Here is a 17,391-nt window from a genome sequence, read left to right as displayed (position 1 = left end):
GTGTGCCCTGCCCTATCTCTCATCTCTCCTGGCTGTTTCATTCCTCCTCACTCTGGAGATGCCAGCTCCCCTCCCTGAGCAGCTGCAGGATGGGCCCACCACAAGTTCATTGGGCTGACAGCTTCCCCTTGCAATGGCATCTCACTGCCCTTCTTCCAAGTCTCCTTCATTATGAAGCAATGGACAAGGGCGTGTCACAGGGTTTGGGATTATGGGGCAGGTGCTTTCAGGACCGTATATTGGCTGGCTGGTCCAGACAAGCATGAGTTTCTCTGCTTCCACCCTAAGCTGGCCATCCAGATGGACCTCGACAGGCTGGGCCCATGTAAACCTCATGAAGCTCAACAAGGTCAAGTGCAAGATCCTGCAGCTCAGTCAGGGCAATCCCAAGCACAGGTAAGAGATGCGAAGAGAATGGGCTGAGAGCAGCCATGAGGAGAAGGATTTAGGGATGTTGGTGGATGAGAGGCTGGACATGACCTAGCAAAGTGTGCTGGCAGCCCAGAAAGTCACCTGTGTCCTGGGCTGCATCCCCACAGCGTGAGGGTGAGGGAGGGGAATTGTCCCCCTGCACTCTGCTCTGCTGAGAGCTCACCTGCACTGCTGCATCCAGCTCTGGGACCCCCAACACAAGAAAGACATGGAACTGTCAGAGCAAGCCCAGAGGAGGCCATGAAGGTGCTCCAAAGGCTGGAGCACCTCTGCTGTGAAAACAGGATGAGAGAGCTGGGGGTGTTCAGCCTGGGGAAAAGAAGGCTCTGAGGGGACCTTCTAGAACACCCCAGGACCTAAAGGGTCTACAAGAGAGCTGGAGAGGGACTTTTTACGAGGGCATGTAGCAATTGGACAAGGGGGAAGGATTTCAAACTTATGAAAGACTGGTTTTTATTACGTATTGGGAAGAAATTCTTCCCTGTGAGGGTGCTGAGGCCCTGGCACAGGTTGCCCACAGAAGCTGTGGCTGCTCCATCCCTGGAAGTGTTCAAGGCCGGGTGGGATGGGACTTGGAGCAACCTGGGATAGTGGAAGGTGTCCCTGTCTTTGGCAGGGGGATTGGAACAAGATGGTCTTAAAGGTCCCTTCCAAACCATTCTGTGATTCTCTGACCTGATGCTCCTGGGTTTGCACCTCTCTAGGTAGATGCACCACCAGATCACAACCTCCTATGGTCAGAGCCACCATCCTGCCCCATGTCTGTACAGGACCTGGTGCAACAGAGCCCTATTGAGATACACAGGATGATGTGTGGGTCCAGACCCTTCCCAGCTGCCTGCAGGTGCTTTGCTGGTGCAGAATAAGCCAGAAATAAATTAACTGAACTCTCACCTGAGAGCTGGGTCACCTTCTGCAGGTGCTTCACTGCATCGACAACAGAGGGAGCCCGAGGATGTCTGTGCTCCAGAGTCAGGCACCTCAGGCAAATTTAAGTGGGGATGAATCCTGGGCTAAACAAATATTAATACTTTCAGAAACCAGCAGTAGCAGCATTCACAGATATTTATATATACACAGAGAGAAAGAGGGAGTGAAAGTGCGTGCACACCCTTTGGCTTCCCCATGACCCCCAAAATGCTGTAAATCACTTTCAGCAGGAGAGCACGGTGCAGGAAGTTTTGCCTCCTGCCACATCTTCCACACTGCCAATAATTTGGTAAACCCTGCCCTGCCATCAGCAGTGAACTGAGGGGGCTGCAGAGAAGAAACTGGGGTAGAGGAGCTGGGGGCTTCCAGGCTGCACCATGCTCCCTGTGCCAAGAACGCAGAGCCCCAGCTCCCGCTGCTGAAACCACTGAAGGCTGAGGAAGATGATATTTCCATCTTTTGGAAACTAAACACTGGGAACACGCCTACACAGCCGTTGTCATAATTTCCCGAATTCACTCAGAAGTAAAGAACAGGCAGAGGTCAAACTTTCCCTGGGTTAATAGAAACTCTATCAAAACTTTAACCACTTCCCTGCTGGCAGCTCACAGATCTCCCATTCCCAACAAAGATTCCCGTGCATGATGAACACACACAGGCCTTTGCAGCAGTGAAATCTCTGTTCTCCCCCTTCCCTGTGCGCTCAGGCGACGCAGACAGCGATGTTTCCGACACCGGCGAGGACAAGCAGAGCCGGTTGCATGAGGACCATCTGTGGGGACATGCAATCCTGCAGCCATCCCGCGTCCCATCCGGCTGCAGGCACCCAGCAGAGCCGCTCTGCTGTGCCAGGAGCACACGCGCCAGCCTGGCGCTGCTGCTTCACCCCATCTCACACACACGGGAGAGAAGAGGCAGGAAAGATGGCCTTCCAGGGGGAGCAGATGGGCACCTGTCAGCAGCCATATGTCAGGAGATCAATGCTTTGGATTGTGCATTAACCAAAAAGAAACCAAAAAAAGGAAAATGGGAAAAAACCTCCACCTTCTGTAAGATTTTTAATCACGTGGTCCTCAGATGCTATGTGGAAAAAAAAAATTGGCAGCTCTTCCCTTTTTTTCCTGAGTGAGCAGGAGCGAAGCAGCCTGGTATCCCACACTGATCACAGCACCCCTCAACCTTTTGGAAAAGCAGCAAAGAGGGGTCCGCTTCCCTGAGTTATTTCCCTCTGGAAACAACCATTTCATGGGACGAGAGGGCAGCTACATACAGATGGCCAACCTGGAGAACAGGAGCAACTAATTGGTGAAAGGTTTGAACCCTGCAGCTCAGCACCATCGCTTCCCAAAAGGTCAGGAGTTGATTCAGATCTATAGGTTGATGGTCATAAGGATCCCATGCCCTGAAAGTCGATAGCAGACACAAAGTGTGACACATTAGACAGTGATGGGGTGAAGATGATCAAGTAACTTTATCTTGCCTACCAGACCTCTGTGTGGAGGCTGTTTGCTCCAGCCCAGCTGTCTCCGAGCTCAGGAGCCATACGGCTGGTGGGACTTCAGAGAGGGAGATCAAATTCAGAGACAGCAAAGCAGGCAGTTGTTTGCTTTCCGTGTCCCTGCTCAACTTTTGGCCTCCTACTCTCATAATGAATTTCTGGGAGGTTCTCAGCACTGCCTGCTCTTTAGCAGACTGCACTTCCAGCTACAAAAATAGTGCAGACACTAAAACGATCTTCGGGAATCAGATAAGAGCTCCTCCCAGGAGGAAGAAAAAAGGCTTCTTTCTTCTCTTTTCTTTTTTTGCTCTTTGTGTTTAAGGAGGCTGATGTGTTACAAATATAGATCGTGATTTCCATCCCAAAGTGCTTCGCAAGAGCTCGGCTGGCACCTCTGCGCAGAGCTGGCAGCAGGCACTGCTGGGATGAGCTTCGCAGCTTCACAGAGGAGCCACAGCCCACCCCAGCCGCTCACAAAACCTGTCCAAATAACTGCACAGCAGAACTGCAAGAGACCTTCTGGTGTAGACACTACCAAAGATGACAGAAAACACTGTTTTCTGACATTACTTCCTCCTAAAACACAGCTCAGAGAGGAAAATGCATAGGTAAAAGCTGTGTCACATTACAGGTTTCTGTGGTCTTGGACAAGTCATCTATCCCACTCAGTTTTGCCAAGGAAAGCCTTAGGGAGCCCCGCACGCCTCCCCCAGTTTCCAGCTGGTCACCGCACTCCTCCCTTTGCCAGGGTTTGATGGTGACCAGACTCTCCCAAGCCACCTCAGCTCATTAATTCAGGACGAGTGCCCAGTGTTGGGTCAGCGTTCTCGCACCCCTGTGGCTTATATCAGCTTTTGGAGGGATCCCACCAGTCCTGGAGCTGGGGAGAGATAAGCCCTGGGAACATGAGGGTGGGAGAGGGGAGGGAAGGGAGTGTGGGACTTCTGCCAGTCCTTCCCCCCCTTGCTGCTTTTCATGGAAACACATTAGAAACCTTTCTCTTCTCTAAAATGAGAGTTTAGGAACTCCCTTATCTGCGGATCGTTACTGATAAGCACTCTGATATATGTGCTTGGTCGTGCTGTGAACTCCCTGCCCCTTGCTCAAATCCATGTGCACAGGAACAGATACCCACAAGCCCCCAGAAGAGAGCCTTTAAACGCTACATAAACACAGATAAATACAACACAATACATCAAATGGAGCCACAAGAGACCTCCAGTGGCCTCCTAGTTCATCCCCCAAAGGCAGGGTAAAATTACAGTTTATTGCCCAACCCAGTGCTAAAAATATCCATTGGCCCAAATTCCAGTCTTCCTGAGCAACTGCTTCCCTCGACTCTCTCCTTTTCACCCTTCAAAGCTTTTTCTGGAATTGGATGTTCCTCACTGCAGTTTTAGCCCAGACACTTTCCTGTCCCTGGCAGACCCAGGGAATGGTTCATTCCCATGCTGCTCAGAGCGCACATCTGGAGTTGGTTACATCCCCCACTCAGGCTTTGCTACATTTGCATCTCTCCTCTAGACAAGCAGTGGCATTTTGTTCAGGAAAAAACAAAGAGTCAGTGGTTGGTCATAATGCACAAAACAGAGCTGGTGACAGTGCTGGAAGGAGTGGGTGATGTGGTTCATTTGTTGATGAGCTGTGGTAGAGTAAAAACAGGTCCCAGCAGGGGCAGTGGGGCCAGGCACTAGGAGACCCCAGAGATGTTTTGCAGCACAACTTGTGCCAGCATCCCCTTCCCACCTCTGGGCTGGCACGCATGTGCAAGGCTGTGTTTTGCAGCATTTTTCCATTTTTAATGCTCTTCTAAAGATTTTCCTTGCAAGAGGTCAGAAAGTGAGACATAGTTATAAAATAGTTATAAAACCAGAATGAGCACCAACTGGACCAAACCTACATGCTCCAGCATCGTCTGACAGAGGGCAGGATTAGATGAGATATTGGGAAGAACTTCTTGGCTGTGAGGGTGGGGAGGGCCTGGCACAGGTTGCCCAGGGAAGCTGTGGCTGCCTCATCCCTGGCAGTGTTCCAGGCCACTTGGATGGGGCTTGGAGCAACCTGGGATAGTGGAAGGTGTCCCTATCATGAGAGGGGGGGTTGAAACAAGATGGTGTTGAAGGTCCCTTCCAATCCAAACCATTCCATGATTCCATGATTCTGTGAATATGGCCCTGTTTCATGATTTGTTGTGGTCCTCACTCAATGCTCCCCCTCCTCTGCACATGACAGCACCTTGCAGCATGACTCAGCTCCAGCCACAAAAGCACTCCACCCACACAGCTGCAGCTCCTCCTCTGAAGGCTGGCCATCGCAGGCTCCCCGTGGCTGGGGACAGGACACACGTGCACCCCTCTGCTGCTGCACCCTCCTGAGCACATGTGCTCTGCCAGCAGTTTGCACCAACACCTTCCATGGGAATCCTTGATGGGAGAGTTCCTCTCCTCTCACACCTCCTCATTGCATCTCCTCTCACAGAGCACAACAGAACAAAACCTTGCAAGAAGTTGTGTAGCAGGGACAACAGAAGACAAAACATGCTGCATAAATTCCTGGACACTGATGCTGTCTTTTCCCCTTAACACCAGCAAAGACCATTGAGCCTTAACTGTGACGCTGCAATCACCAACATGAAAGAATTTTTTGAGTCCTAACTGAGAGGGAAAACAACACCTCCTGCACAGGTTAGCCAGCCTGTCCCTTACAGAAATTCCCTGAGTTTCTCCCAGCTCGGTAAAAGACAGAAGATGAAATCCCATTTGCAAGTGCCAGGGCCTCAGGTCAGTCTAAACACTCTCCTGGGAGCACCCCGAATCCTCGTCCCTCCCCCAGCCTTGGAGATGCTGATCCACATTTTTGCTTTACTGTTTTTCTTGGCAGCTGTTTTCTTTCTAGTCAAGCTATGGCTGTGTTGCTTTTAGGTACTTAAATTCATATTCTTGATTCATTTCTTCCCTAATCACTTGGGATACTGAGCTTTACAAAGGGGACTATAATTAATCTTCTAGGTTTGTGCATGTGTGATGAAAAAGATGTGATCCGTGACACTTTAATGCCCTAGCTAGCTGCTGTTAGACAATGGAAATTTCTGAGTTATACCCAAAAAAAGCCACACCCAGCTCACAAAGACTCCAGCAGCTGACAAGCATCTTCTCCAAACTATTCAGCAGGAACATTTTCTTGAGAGCTCTTTCACTTTTGTTGTTGTTTTAAACTTGGCCCCAAATATCAGCTGCAAAACAAAGCCTCAAACTTGTGCAGTTGGTTCGATGAGTTCCAGAAGCTGTTGAATTTCTCACGGCGTTATCAGCGATCTTGGGAGACCCACGGAGGTGAATTTCATACAGCGATTGCTGTTAACGTGCTCCGCTCCCCTCTGACATGCATTCCTCCTCCCATTCCCCTCTAACATGCATTCCTCGCGATCCCGGCGGTGGTTTGACGGTCAGCATCGCTTCAGACAGCTCCATTCCGTCTCAATCACTCTCTTAGAAGTTAACAACCCTGCGATGGCCAGCGTCGATATTGGCTGCCCATAACAAAGCTATTAGAGTGGCATTTCGGTAGGAAATGGTGGGAATGCTGCACTAATCAGACAGAGTTATAAAAGGTTAATGAAGATGAAAGGAAAGAAAACACGGAGGAAAAGCCCAGGCAGCCAGAGAGATTTTGGCAAGATTTGTTAAGCTGCTGCCTAGCCACACACTACTTCCTGCATTTCCCAATCCAGCTGCACATTTCCAGTAGCCTCAGCAAGTCTGTATCGCTGGGAGAAACGCTGAGCTGTGTGGCTGGTCACAGTGGTAACGATTCATGTCCATTATATTGAGCAAAATGTTCAAGCTCCCAAGAGGAGTTTGGGGAGAAAGTTATTTTCATCTAAATACACAGTCCCTGAGGAGGGTGAATTCAGAACTGCTCCAGCTCAGGCTGGAAACGCATAACTGAAGTATTATCCATGTGTTGCTCACCAAAATAAGAGTTCTTTCCAAATCACCTAGGTATTTTTGGAAGGAAAGTTTTTCACTTAGAATTATCAGAGACCTGCAGAGAACGAGCAACCCTCTGGTACTGCTGGGTAGGACAGGATGTTGCCAGGCACTCCTTCAAAGCAGGGGGAAGAAATACCTTCATTTCTTACACCCCTCTCATCAAGGGACAATTCCGACGGTACAGTTGTACTGTAATATCCCGATTTCACACTATGGGACACCACCCCTTCTCCTTAGAGACTATCTAATGCCTTAATAGGTGTCCTCATCCCACTTTGTATTTTTTTACCACACCACTGTTTTATTCACTATGTCTCTCACCACCTAAAATATCCCTTCCTCCTCACCAGCACGTCAGGCTTTCAAATGACTGCGGGCTGTTGCCTAATCTTTCCCCTATTCCTCATCCGATGTCGAGACGGGTGCTTAGCTAAGCTATGCACATAGCTCACTGTCAGCATCACCACGTCAATCAGCCTCCCCAGCTCCAGCCGCTGCTGGTGCTGTTTTCTGAATTCCTGACACTCGTCACCCTGCCACAGTGCCAAGAAGGGGACAGGGACCTGCTGGGCGGGATCAGACGGGCTCAGCAGAGAGGGACTTGCAGCCAGCCCACCACCCTGCAGTTTTGCTGCTCTGTCCTTGCTGCTCATCCTTCACGTATGATGTTCCACACGGATTTCTCCATGCTTTTTCCAACCTCCCCATCTCATCAATCAGGCTCCTTTTAGCCCTGTTGTTTAGCTTATGTATTTCCAAAGCAAGCCTTGATGTCCCCTGCTACTCATTTCTCACAGTTCATCCCAGTTCCACAGTGGCTGCAGCCCAGACTACACAGCATTTAGCACTGAGATCATTTATGAAGGTACCACGTTTGGCCAAATTTACCATCTGACCCAAGAGACACCTCCTGCAGCCCAGCCACACACCCATCCCCCTGTAGTTATGGCTGTGATTACTGATGTTAATTGTACAAATAGGCAAACAGAGCTTACTCCAAACTAACTCAGTCTCCGTACAGCATGGAGACTTTTGGGTCTCCTACATCTCATCCTCTGGGGATTTTTTGGTTGTGACAAACTTTGAGCTGGCTTTCAATTTATGAGAACTGCTGTATTTGTGCCACTTTGAACCTCCTTTATGAATAAACCGCTCTGACAAACCAGAGTTCATGGGGTCCGCAGTCCATGACAGATTTAATTGCAGATTAAAAATCCCAAAGCAGAAATATTACGGGAGACTCAAGATCCTAATTGTTTCCTGCATAAGGCAGGAGCTTAATTTTTATTTTTAAACTCTCAAGTGCTGACTGCCAATATTTTGCTGTGAAAAAGCTGAAGATGCAACTACTGCCTCACTGTGAGCAGGTAGCAACTTCCAGAGTTTAATCTTACACCTTAATTTGTTCTTAATACTCAGATCGTGGCAGCAGCCAGGAGGCATTATCAAGCTAAGTGCTCCTTTGTGTCAATACACAGCGGTAGAAAGATTCCCCGCCCAAATGAGCCGTGATTGTTGTATCTTCTGGAAGAAAGCCACCCTCTCTCTAGTGCCACACTAATGCACTTCTAGCGACAGAACTGATTAGAATTCCTGCTTTGGATTTGCTCAAATCTAGCCTGGTTGGGTTTTTAATCTCTGGGATAAGCTGTGGATAGAGAATTAGCCATTTAGATATAAATGCATCGCTGGGAAACGGTTCACCAGCACCCGCTGCAAAGTGACTTCAGAGTCAGATCTGGCAAGTGCTGCTCGATAATAAAGTGATAACCTGGGGTGTGGGGGCAGAGGGGGATTTTTTGCTTTCAAGAAGCACCAGACATCTTTGCCTGATTCTGTCTCCACTAGCACAGAAATTAGAAGAGTGCTGAGGAATGTGTGCTAAGAGTGAAAATAAGCACCCGCCACTCATCTCAGATTTGAAATGACAGCTGATAGGGGAATTACGGAGTCATCACTGACAAGGGAGGCACAGGGAGTATTGCTTGGGCTGTTTGAGCCTCATGGCTCTTTGGTGCTGTATTTTGATACAGCTGCCCAGTAAAGTCTGGCAGGATGTGTGTCCTTCCCATCTTGGCGAGGCTGACAAGCAGCACTGCGTGTGTGAGAGACATGAGGGTCAGGTTTAATCCAATGGTGAGCTTCTCCCCCTCTGAATCTCCAGTGTCTGACAAGGAGCAGGGCTCCCCAACACACTCTGTTCTTACAAACAGCAAGAAGGTCAAGTATTCTTCCAGAAGGCTTCTTTCTCCAAAGCCAGTATTTTTCCCTTGTAAAAGAGTCTGGCTTAGCCACCTCCCTCTGGTTGTCCATCACATAATGGGAAGTCCTCCTGAGGCAGAGCAGGACTCAGGAGTGACACAACAACACAATGGACTCTGCCACAGCACCCAAGCTCCCTGAACTGCTGGGACCCCTCTCCCACATGCTTATTGCCCCACTTTCTCTAGGGCTTGCCTCGAATTTAGCAGCAGTATAGACACAGACATGCAGACTGCAGCCTGAAGATCTCAGATCCAGAAGCACTGGCCACACTCGGCCTGAAATCAATGTCCTTTCTAATTCTCATGGATGTCAGAAAGATTTATCCAGAGAGATCTTATTTTACAGCCTGTGTCTTCTGGTGTGTTTGTTCTTTCAGCGCTCTGGGTTCAGAAGCAGCTGCATCCTCCCCAGACCCTCTCTCACCCATGCTGGAGAGCTATGAATTATAACAGCCTGCAATGCATTTGGTTACAGTCCTGTCCATCATCTGTGCGTGGCATTAACCCTCTGAAACTCGGTCACCCAGATCTGCATTTCCCAAGCTTTGAATCCTTATCCATAGCTAAAGCCTCTCAGACAGCCGAAGAATGAGGCGCGTACAGCAGCCGGCATTTCTAAAGAAAACTTGATGGCTTTCTGACACCCAACACATACAATTCCCAACAGACTTATTTGAAGCTAATTCCTCAAAGGCTGAGATGAGAATATCCCCATAAATTATGTTCCTGCTTCATTCCAGACAAGGATGGCATGAATGCATTACATGCAATCCCCCAATTTACAGTATTAAAACCAGCAAGTCAATCAAGGAGACTGAATAAAGTCACTTGAAAGCTGAAATTCATTTTCATCCTCTCTCCATCTGTACTGTAACCTGAAAGGTTGATTTTTGAGGGCATCTTTCATATTTCCACGCACAGCAGGACCCATTCAGCGAGAGAGGAGCCTTCTCCATGGATGCGACATGTGTTGGGTACAGCAGAGCCCCTGCTTGCGGGATTTTGCTGGGGTGCAGGTTTTCAAGGCTGTTATTGAGGCAACGTCCACGGTGTCTCTAGAGACCTTTGGGTTTCCAAGACAGAGAAAAAAACACCACAGGACTGAGGGCACCATGTGCCTGCTGCTGTCTCAGAAAGCCAGGGCTGGTTATCGTGGAGGGCACACACAGAGACACTCAGGCATAAATCTAACCTATAACACTGCTACTGCCAATCTGCTCGCATTAACAGAGAGTTATTTTTAAATCCTGTGTTTTTTGGACACAGTCCTAATGATGAGTTATTTTTAAATGGCACTTTAAAAATATAGGCACATTTCGCGTGCCATTCATGTCAGTTTTAGGGTCTGAAATATCACTGAATTGTACTATAGAGATTATGCAAATTAAAGCCAGATTCAGTGAAAAAGTGCCCAGCTTCTGCACTGCTCAAAATCAGAAGGACTGAAAATACATTTCTGGGAATTTTTACTGCCTTGCAGAAGCTCTGGAGATGTAAAAGTTGGTTATCTGTTGGAAGAGGCAATAGTCCTTCATGTTGGATACTGGGAAAATAAATACCCAGGTGAAGCCAAGGTGAAAACTTTAGCCCAGAACAAATAGAAACCCTGTGTCAGAACCAGGATCTTGAGTCCCACCATGGCTTAACCCCAAAACCATGCTATAAACTGGAACAGACTAAAGAATAAGACTTCAGCATCCTATGTCATGTTATAAATGAGCCGTAGGGCAACTCTACTATGTACTTTTTCATTTATAATGTATTTTAGACGTGCGGTATTTGGCAATTATTGTTTGCACCAAGTTCAAGCCCAGCTGTGGTGAAGCTGCAGTAATTCTCACTGGAATCTCTAGACTTCAAAGGCCCAGGAAGATCGTAACAACTGCCTTGCCTGACCTTCTGCACAAGAGGTACCACAGTTCCTGCCTCAGGTCCATAACTCCTGACTGAGCTATGACCCATCCCCAGGGAAATACGCACACTCAACACAAAGAAGATGGAAAATCCAGCTTGTCCTTGAATTGCTGTTCCAAGGTTAGCTGCCTTCCTTGCTCCAAGCCCTCCAGCTCTAATTGAGCCGACTCTCATTTCAATTGTAACCTCTCCTGCTAACAGGAAGCATCACTGCCCATTAGAAATTTCTTCCATACACAGGTACTCCAAGCCCACAATCACATTGTGTCCTAACCTCTCGGATCAGCTAAACCAGGGGGGTTACTCCATAATAATATATTCACTCCTGGCTGCACTGTAGGTCGGTACACACAAGCATGCTGCTGCTCTGTAATGAGTAGCAGTTACCATAGGTCAGCTGAGGTTCAGCAAATGTCCACACAGATGCCCTTTGCCAAGAGCTAACACAGGATTATCTCTATAACACAGCTCAGGAACGGTGATAAACTCATTTGTATTCTTTTCCTTTCGTCTAATTGCTTTGGAGAGAATAATTCATGAATGAAACGCCCAACTCGAGAAGTGTTAAATGCATTGAGACAGCATCCCAAGTACATTTAAATAAAGTAATATTTACCCATAAGAAAATACAGTGTTGATTTAAACACAGTTTTTAATGATTAAATGCTAAAAATTGTGTTACCGGTTTAAAAACACAGAAAAGAACTCACTTGGGGGAAATAAATTTTCATTTCTATAAAGAAAAGGTTGGGAAAATATTCTTCATCAATGATACATGAGCAATATAATGTTCTGTTCCTCTATTCTACCCGAGAGATCATGTTAATCCTTTTGATTTATGCACAGCTCCTTAACTAATACTGTAATAAATGGTATTGACAATTAAACCCACTTCTGTAAGAAATTCATTGTATTTGCAGCACCCACAGTAAGAAATGCCTTCACGCTTCTGACAGGAGATCTAAATAAAATTAAAGAGCTAAGAACAAAGGCTGTAGAAAAATCAGAAAGGCATAGCTGATAGGGAAATGTGACTTGCTTATAGGGGGGATTTTTGTATGTATCTAAGGCAGTATATTGCACATAAAAAGGGAGGGTTGGTATTCTTCAGTTTAAGCACACAAATCTTCAGTTCTTTTCTTCACAATGCAGAGCTTCCTGAAATACTGACCATCATACAGCACTGGCTTTGAACAGGCTGGCAAAGACCCGAATCAATTTAATCTTATTAAAATACAGAGCATTTTAAAGATATTATCCCCGGTGGCTTACTGATGGCTCAATTGCTGCTACAATCTATGCAAAGGCTTTGAGTGATGAAACTCTGTTAGTTCCTGCCTTGTCTCTCCTTTTCCAAACGGTTTCAGAGGCTACTGCTATCACTGGCTCATCGGTGCTTAAAGGAAATACTTTCAGAAGCAGAACTAGAAATGTCTCCTCTTGCATTACCAGTGTGTAATTAGGGGAAAGCTGCATTCCTTTCAGCTGTACACACAGAGTCACACAAAGCGTTTTCTAGAAATGGACTTAACTAGGGTCAGACAGCAGCAATCAGCAATAACCCACTCTGGAGCACTCAAAGGAATTAATACTGATTACAGGTAATTTAGTCATTCTGAAAAAAATAACAAGAAAAACCCCCACTCTTGTTAGAAACAGGCACCTGGCACAGCAGAGCGCTGCCAGCCTGCCACAAAGAGCCGGCGATTACACCCTGCAGAGCCTGTGCAGCAAATCCACGGAATCAGCAATAGCTCAGGATGAGGCACCAGCCCAGAACCAAGCTCGTGCCACTTAAAAACGGACCTATGATTATTCTCAGGCAACAGTGCCCAAAGCAGCCTAAGGTTTGATTACTAAAAGAACATTATGTCACACAGTTGCACGACGATGATTATAATGGTCCCGGGTTTCCAGTGCTATGGCAACGTCCCGCTGAGTGAGGTGCTTTAGGAAGAGGGAAAATATGGACTATATCATAAAAAATGAACTGCACTCCTGCTTGGGGAGTGTGGGAGAGGAGCCTGTCATTCCCTTGGTCTGGTGACACTGAGCACACACAGGGCAGCAGTTCAGTGAACACAATCAGCTGGGGAAATTGTCAGCTCACAGGATTTTGAAGTGTCTCCCAGGCAAACTACCTCATAATGAAACCACACTTGCTCTCAGCTAAACTCACAGTCCTGTACCACGGGGCCACCAGCAGCTCCAAGTGAAACCCATGGCAGAGGCTCGGCTTTTTAAAGGCATTTCTTCAGCTGTCCTTCAACAAGCACTCAGCAATTTGTGTTCATACCCTGCTATTTATTAAAGCTGGCTCAGGAAGGGGGAGGATTCAATGCCTGCTTCAAATCAGCCCCCCTAGAAATGCTCATTTTTACTCATAATGGAAATAGAGGATTGCCACTGCCAGGAGGGCATAGCTCAAGTCAGAGTAATCCCTCCTGAAATCAACCTGTGAGGGGATGAAAGAGCAGGAGTTTTTCTGAGAAAAAGTGGGGATTCCCAGCGCAGTCATCATTTCTCTGCTCCATGAAAGACTTTTTAGTCTGCAAGGAGAGGAACAGTTCAGCACAAACAGCATGACAAGGAACAGTGTGGCTGGAACTAGATAATTTTTAAGGTCCCTTCTTACCCAAACCATTCTGTGATTTTTGTGATTCCATACTTGCTCCCAGCACATCATGACATTGCCTGAAAAACTTGCAAAGGAAGGTCCTCTTACAGAAAATGTTCATATTTTACTGTAAACAAATGGCAGTGTTTACAAATGAAGAGTTGCCCAAATGTTTTCAGTCCTTCAGTTTTATTTTCAAAGGGCTGGGACGTTGCAGAAGGCATGTTGCTGTTTCTGAGGAATGCTACCTGCCCTGCTGAGATGTAAATCAAAATTAAAAATGAGGGTGAAGAAATATTTTCAGCCACCCAAGGGATCTCTCCCATTGACTTCTCTCAGAGCTCAATAGTCAGAGAGTGAACAAACATGGACAGAGAAACTGGGGAGATATTTTATCAGGAAAAGTAAGCACAAGCAGCATATGGTTGGCAATTAGATGGTCTGAGGTGTGAAAAATGTGTCTGTGAAGCTAAGGACATCTGTGCTGGGGTCCACTGATCAGCCTGGAGGATGTAACACTTCCAAGTGAGGGGGAATGACAGGAAATTAAGTCCAGAGAGTTTCCTGGCCACACCACTGTCACCTCCACACTCAGAGAATGACCTGACCCAGATTTGAGCAGTCACCTTGGGACAAAGTAATGAGTTACCAGTGATACACAGTGGCAGGTAAAGGCAAAAGCATACCTGTGACTTGTGAGACTAAAAAAATTAAAAAGCAGGTTGTGAGGAAATAGAGTTTATGGTGCTTCAGGTGGAAATATGCTTTGTGGAGCCTCAGAAAAAGGAGTCTTTCTGTATGAGGGCTGCACTCTGCTCATCTTCCCATATTCCAGAAGCCTTAACCCATCTTCTTTGCTGATTTTCATTTGCATTTCAAGGTCAGAGTCAGCCTGTTCAAGTCCTCTGCTGCCACACTCACCCACAGGGTGATTCTGCAGCCAGCGTTCTCACTGCTTTACAGTCCTTAATAAGATTTAGATCACTCCCTACTTTACCTCTGTGAGGACGTGGCAGGTTCTGCTGAGAGGAAATCTTCAAAAGACTCTGCTTAGTGTCATAGGAAAGTTATAGCAACCAGCCAGACCTGGACTGGGCATCTCTGCTGGGCAAGCGGCCCCTGGTTATTCCTCCTCTCTGCTGCTCCATGGGGAAGACCCTGCACTCCTGACACTGCTTTTGCTACAGAAGAGTGCTTGAGAAAACAAGCTGTAGGGTGTCCCAGACCTCCCAGCTCCCAATCCCATGCCTTCCACAAAAATCTGGAATTTCCAGATGCATCCTGAAGCTGCTGCAACATCCTTTTGCAAGACAAGCGTACAAACTCAGATCTGAGGCAGATCAAGGAATCACCCTGCACAGATGCCTCTTTCCAAATACCTGCTGCTATCGTCCAAGTCTTTCAACTGCGTCCAGCGTCCTCCTGGTGATTACCCAAGGCTTTGTTAGACATGCAAATGAGACACTCATCTGGGATCTCCTTAGATGAGGACTTCGGGATGCGCCACTGCCTTGCAGTGACAATGAAAGACTTTTTTTTTTTTGCTCATGCTGGAAACTTGCTGAGTGTGCATAGGCGAGCAAGCGCTCAGAAACCAAGGTTTTGAGGAGCTGACAGCATTCCCAAGTGACAGCACACCAGCTCGCCCGTTCAGCAAAACCTTCGTGGAGAGGAGAGAGGAGCAGGCAGGCAGCCAACGGGGATTGCTGCCTCCTGTGCTCATCTTCACCTTCCTTTCATCCTGCAGCCTCACTTGCCCTCCTGAACAAAGCCATAGGCTTCAGTCTCTGGCTGTTTAATCATTATTCCTCTGACCTCCTAAAAGGGCCTTTGGACACAGGTACAGCCCAGAGTAAGGAAGTGCACTCACCATTTCAGAATTAGCATCCAACACACTCAGCAGTATCTCAAACACCAGATTATCCCAGCACTTGTGCTAAGGACTAGTTTTCCAGCTAATTGCTGAGAAATGTTGGCATTTTGAAACATGCTCCCTCCTGGATTACTGCAATCAAATTATGGGCATGGCGCTATTTAGTAGCATTTATCAGATGCTGCAATTTCAAATTGTTTAAACATTATCAATGAATGAAGGAGGTGGTTATTAAGCAGTAGCCTGGACACAATAAATAGTCACTCTCCCCCTGTATTAATTATTCCCCTGCACCGACATTTTGTGATTCTAAAACATTTTGTTAGGATGAAGGTATTTTGAAGGAATAGGAAAAGCAGGGATCAAGATATGTAAGGGGGATTGTAAAGTAAGAGCTCAGCATAACTCAGGTAATGGGCAGCTCAAAATCTGCCAGTCCCTTTGTGAAGTGAGCTTTTGCAAAACATCTTCCTGGGACAGAGCCTTCTCAACGGCAAGCAGCACTGGAGAATCCACTGACCTGCCAGCAGCCAAGGAGATGCAGCTCTGGCCCGAGGTGATGAGAGAGCCTGAAATCCCAGTTCTGCATGGGCAGCAAGAGCCACACACCCCGCTGTCGGGGTCCCTTTCCCCCTGCCATGTGGTCCAGGGAGAGGGCCCCTGGGGGAAGACACAGGGTTTCCCTGGCCCTGGTCAGCCTCGTTCCCCATCGGTTGTTTTGTGTTCCCTTGCACAGGCAAGGACCCTCAGGTGCCGTGATTGAGCAGTTCCTCGGCAGAGCCCCAGCCATGCAGCTGGAGAAATAAACATCTCTGAAGCATCTACCAAGAATCAGTCCATATATACTTCTTTTCCATGGGCCTCGTTCTCTGATACATGTGTTGCAGTATCCCCACTGTAACAAATGGTGGATTATGCGAGCAGAGCCATCCCTGATCCCTAAGGACAGCAACTGATTTGTGAAGAAACTCTGGATTTCTCTTCTTGTTTTTGTCTTGCTGTTCCATCTCTAAACTATGGAGGAACTTAGTGGAAAGACTCTTGGCTCTCAGAGCTGCATATGGACATTTATCTTAAACTTGAAAAGATCCTTGAACAACGATTTGTAAATTTTAGCTTAATTCAGGCTCAAAAGGAACTGAAACACTTCCTGGCATGGTTGTTTAAGAACTTTTTCTACGTTTCTTGGGATTTGATTCTTACCAAGACCAAGACTTTTGGAAGACCATTTGGATACAGTTAATTTCTGAGTCAAAATATATGCCGATGGAAGAATATTTTCATGAATATTATTTAATTACTGAGATTGTTGAGCAATGTCAGCTGTGTCTTGGCGAAGGGAAGCCTGGCGCAGGGACCATGCGGCCTCGCCCACATGCACCGAGTGCTCTGCGAGCAGCAGCGAGGCGATTCCCGCACGCGGGCGGAGCGGCGCGAGCCGCAGTGTCGGTGGCAGAGCGAGGAGCAGCGGGACCCGGCAGTGCCCGCCTGGCCCAGCACAGTGCGTGGTGGAGCGAGCCCCGTGAACACCTGACCGAGAGGGGCGGCGTGTGGGCAGCGGCTGGCGGCGGTGGCGGTGGAGCGGAGCCGCGCCCAGCCAAAAGGCGCGCTGGAGCAGGGCACAGGGGGGTCGTCGCTCAGGGGCCTGGCTGAGATGTGGGCGCAGCCCCCAGCAGCAGCAGCGCAGCTGAGAGCAGAGGCAGCGGCGCGCGGGGAGCTGAGCAGCGCGGCCTGGCCCAGCCCATGCGGCCCCGAATGCGACCCCGGGAAGAGCGCGCAGGCACGAGCAGCCCTGACAACCGCAGCAGCACTGACAACCCTGGCAGTTCCAACACAGAAGCGAGCAAAAGCGAAAGCAAAAACACAGCGAG

At 47.9% G+C, this 17,391-nt stretch overlaps 1 long non-coding RNA gene across 1 annotated transcript; it reads left to right on the top strand.

Moving 5' to 3' along the window:
* The first annotated feature begins 227 nt into the window (after positions 1–227).
* Positions 228–11,917, top strand: LOC109144020. Its single transcript, XR_002044496.3, has 2 exons — positions 228–396; positions 9,494–11,917. It is a non-coding gene; the product is annotated as an uncharacterized LOC109144020 (long non-coding RNA).
* Positions 11,918–17,391: the final 5,474 nt, after the last annotated feature.

This window comes from Corvus cornix, chromosome 5 (genome assembly GCF_000738735.6).
Source record: "Corvus cornix cornix isolate S_Up_H32 chromosome 5, ASM73873v5, whole genome shotgun sequence".
Classification (NCBI taxonomy): Eukaryota; Metazoa; Chordata; class Aves; order Passeriformes; family Corvidae; genus Corvus; species Corvus cornix.
This window is presented reverse-complemented; position numbering and strand designations above follow the sequence as displayed.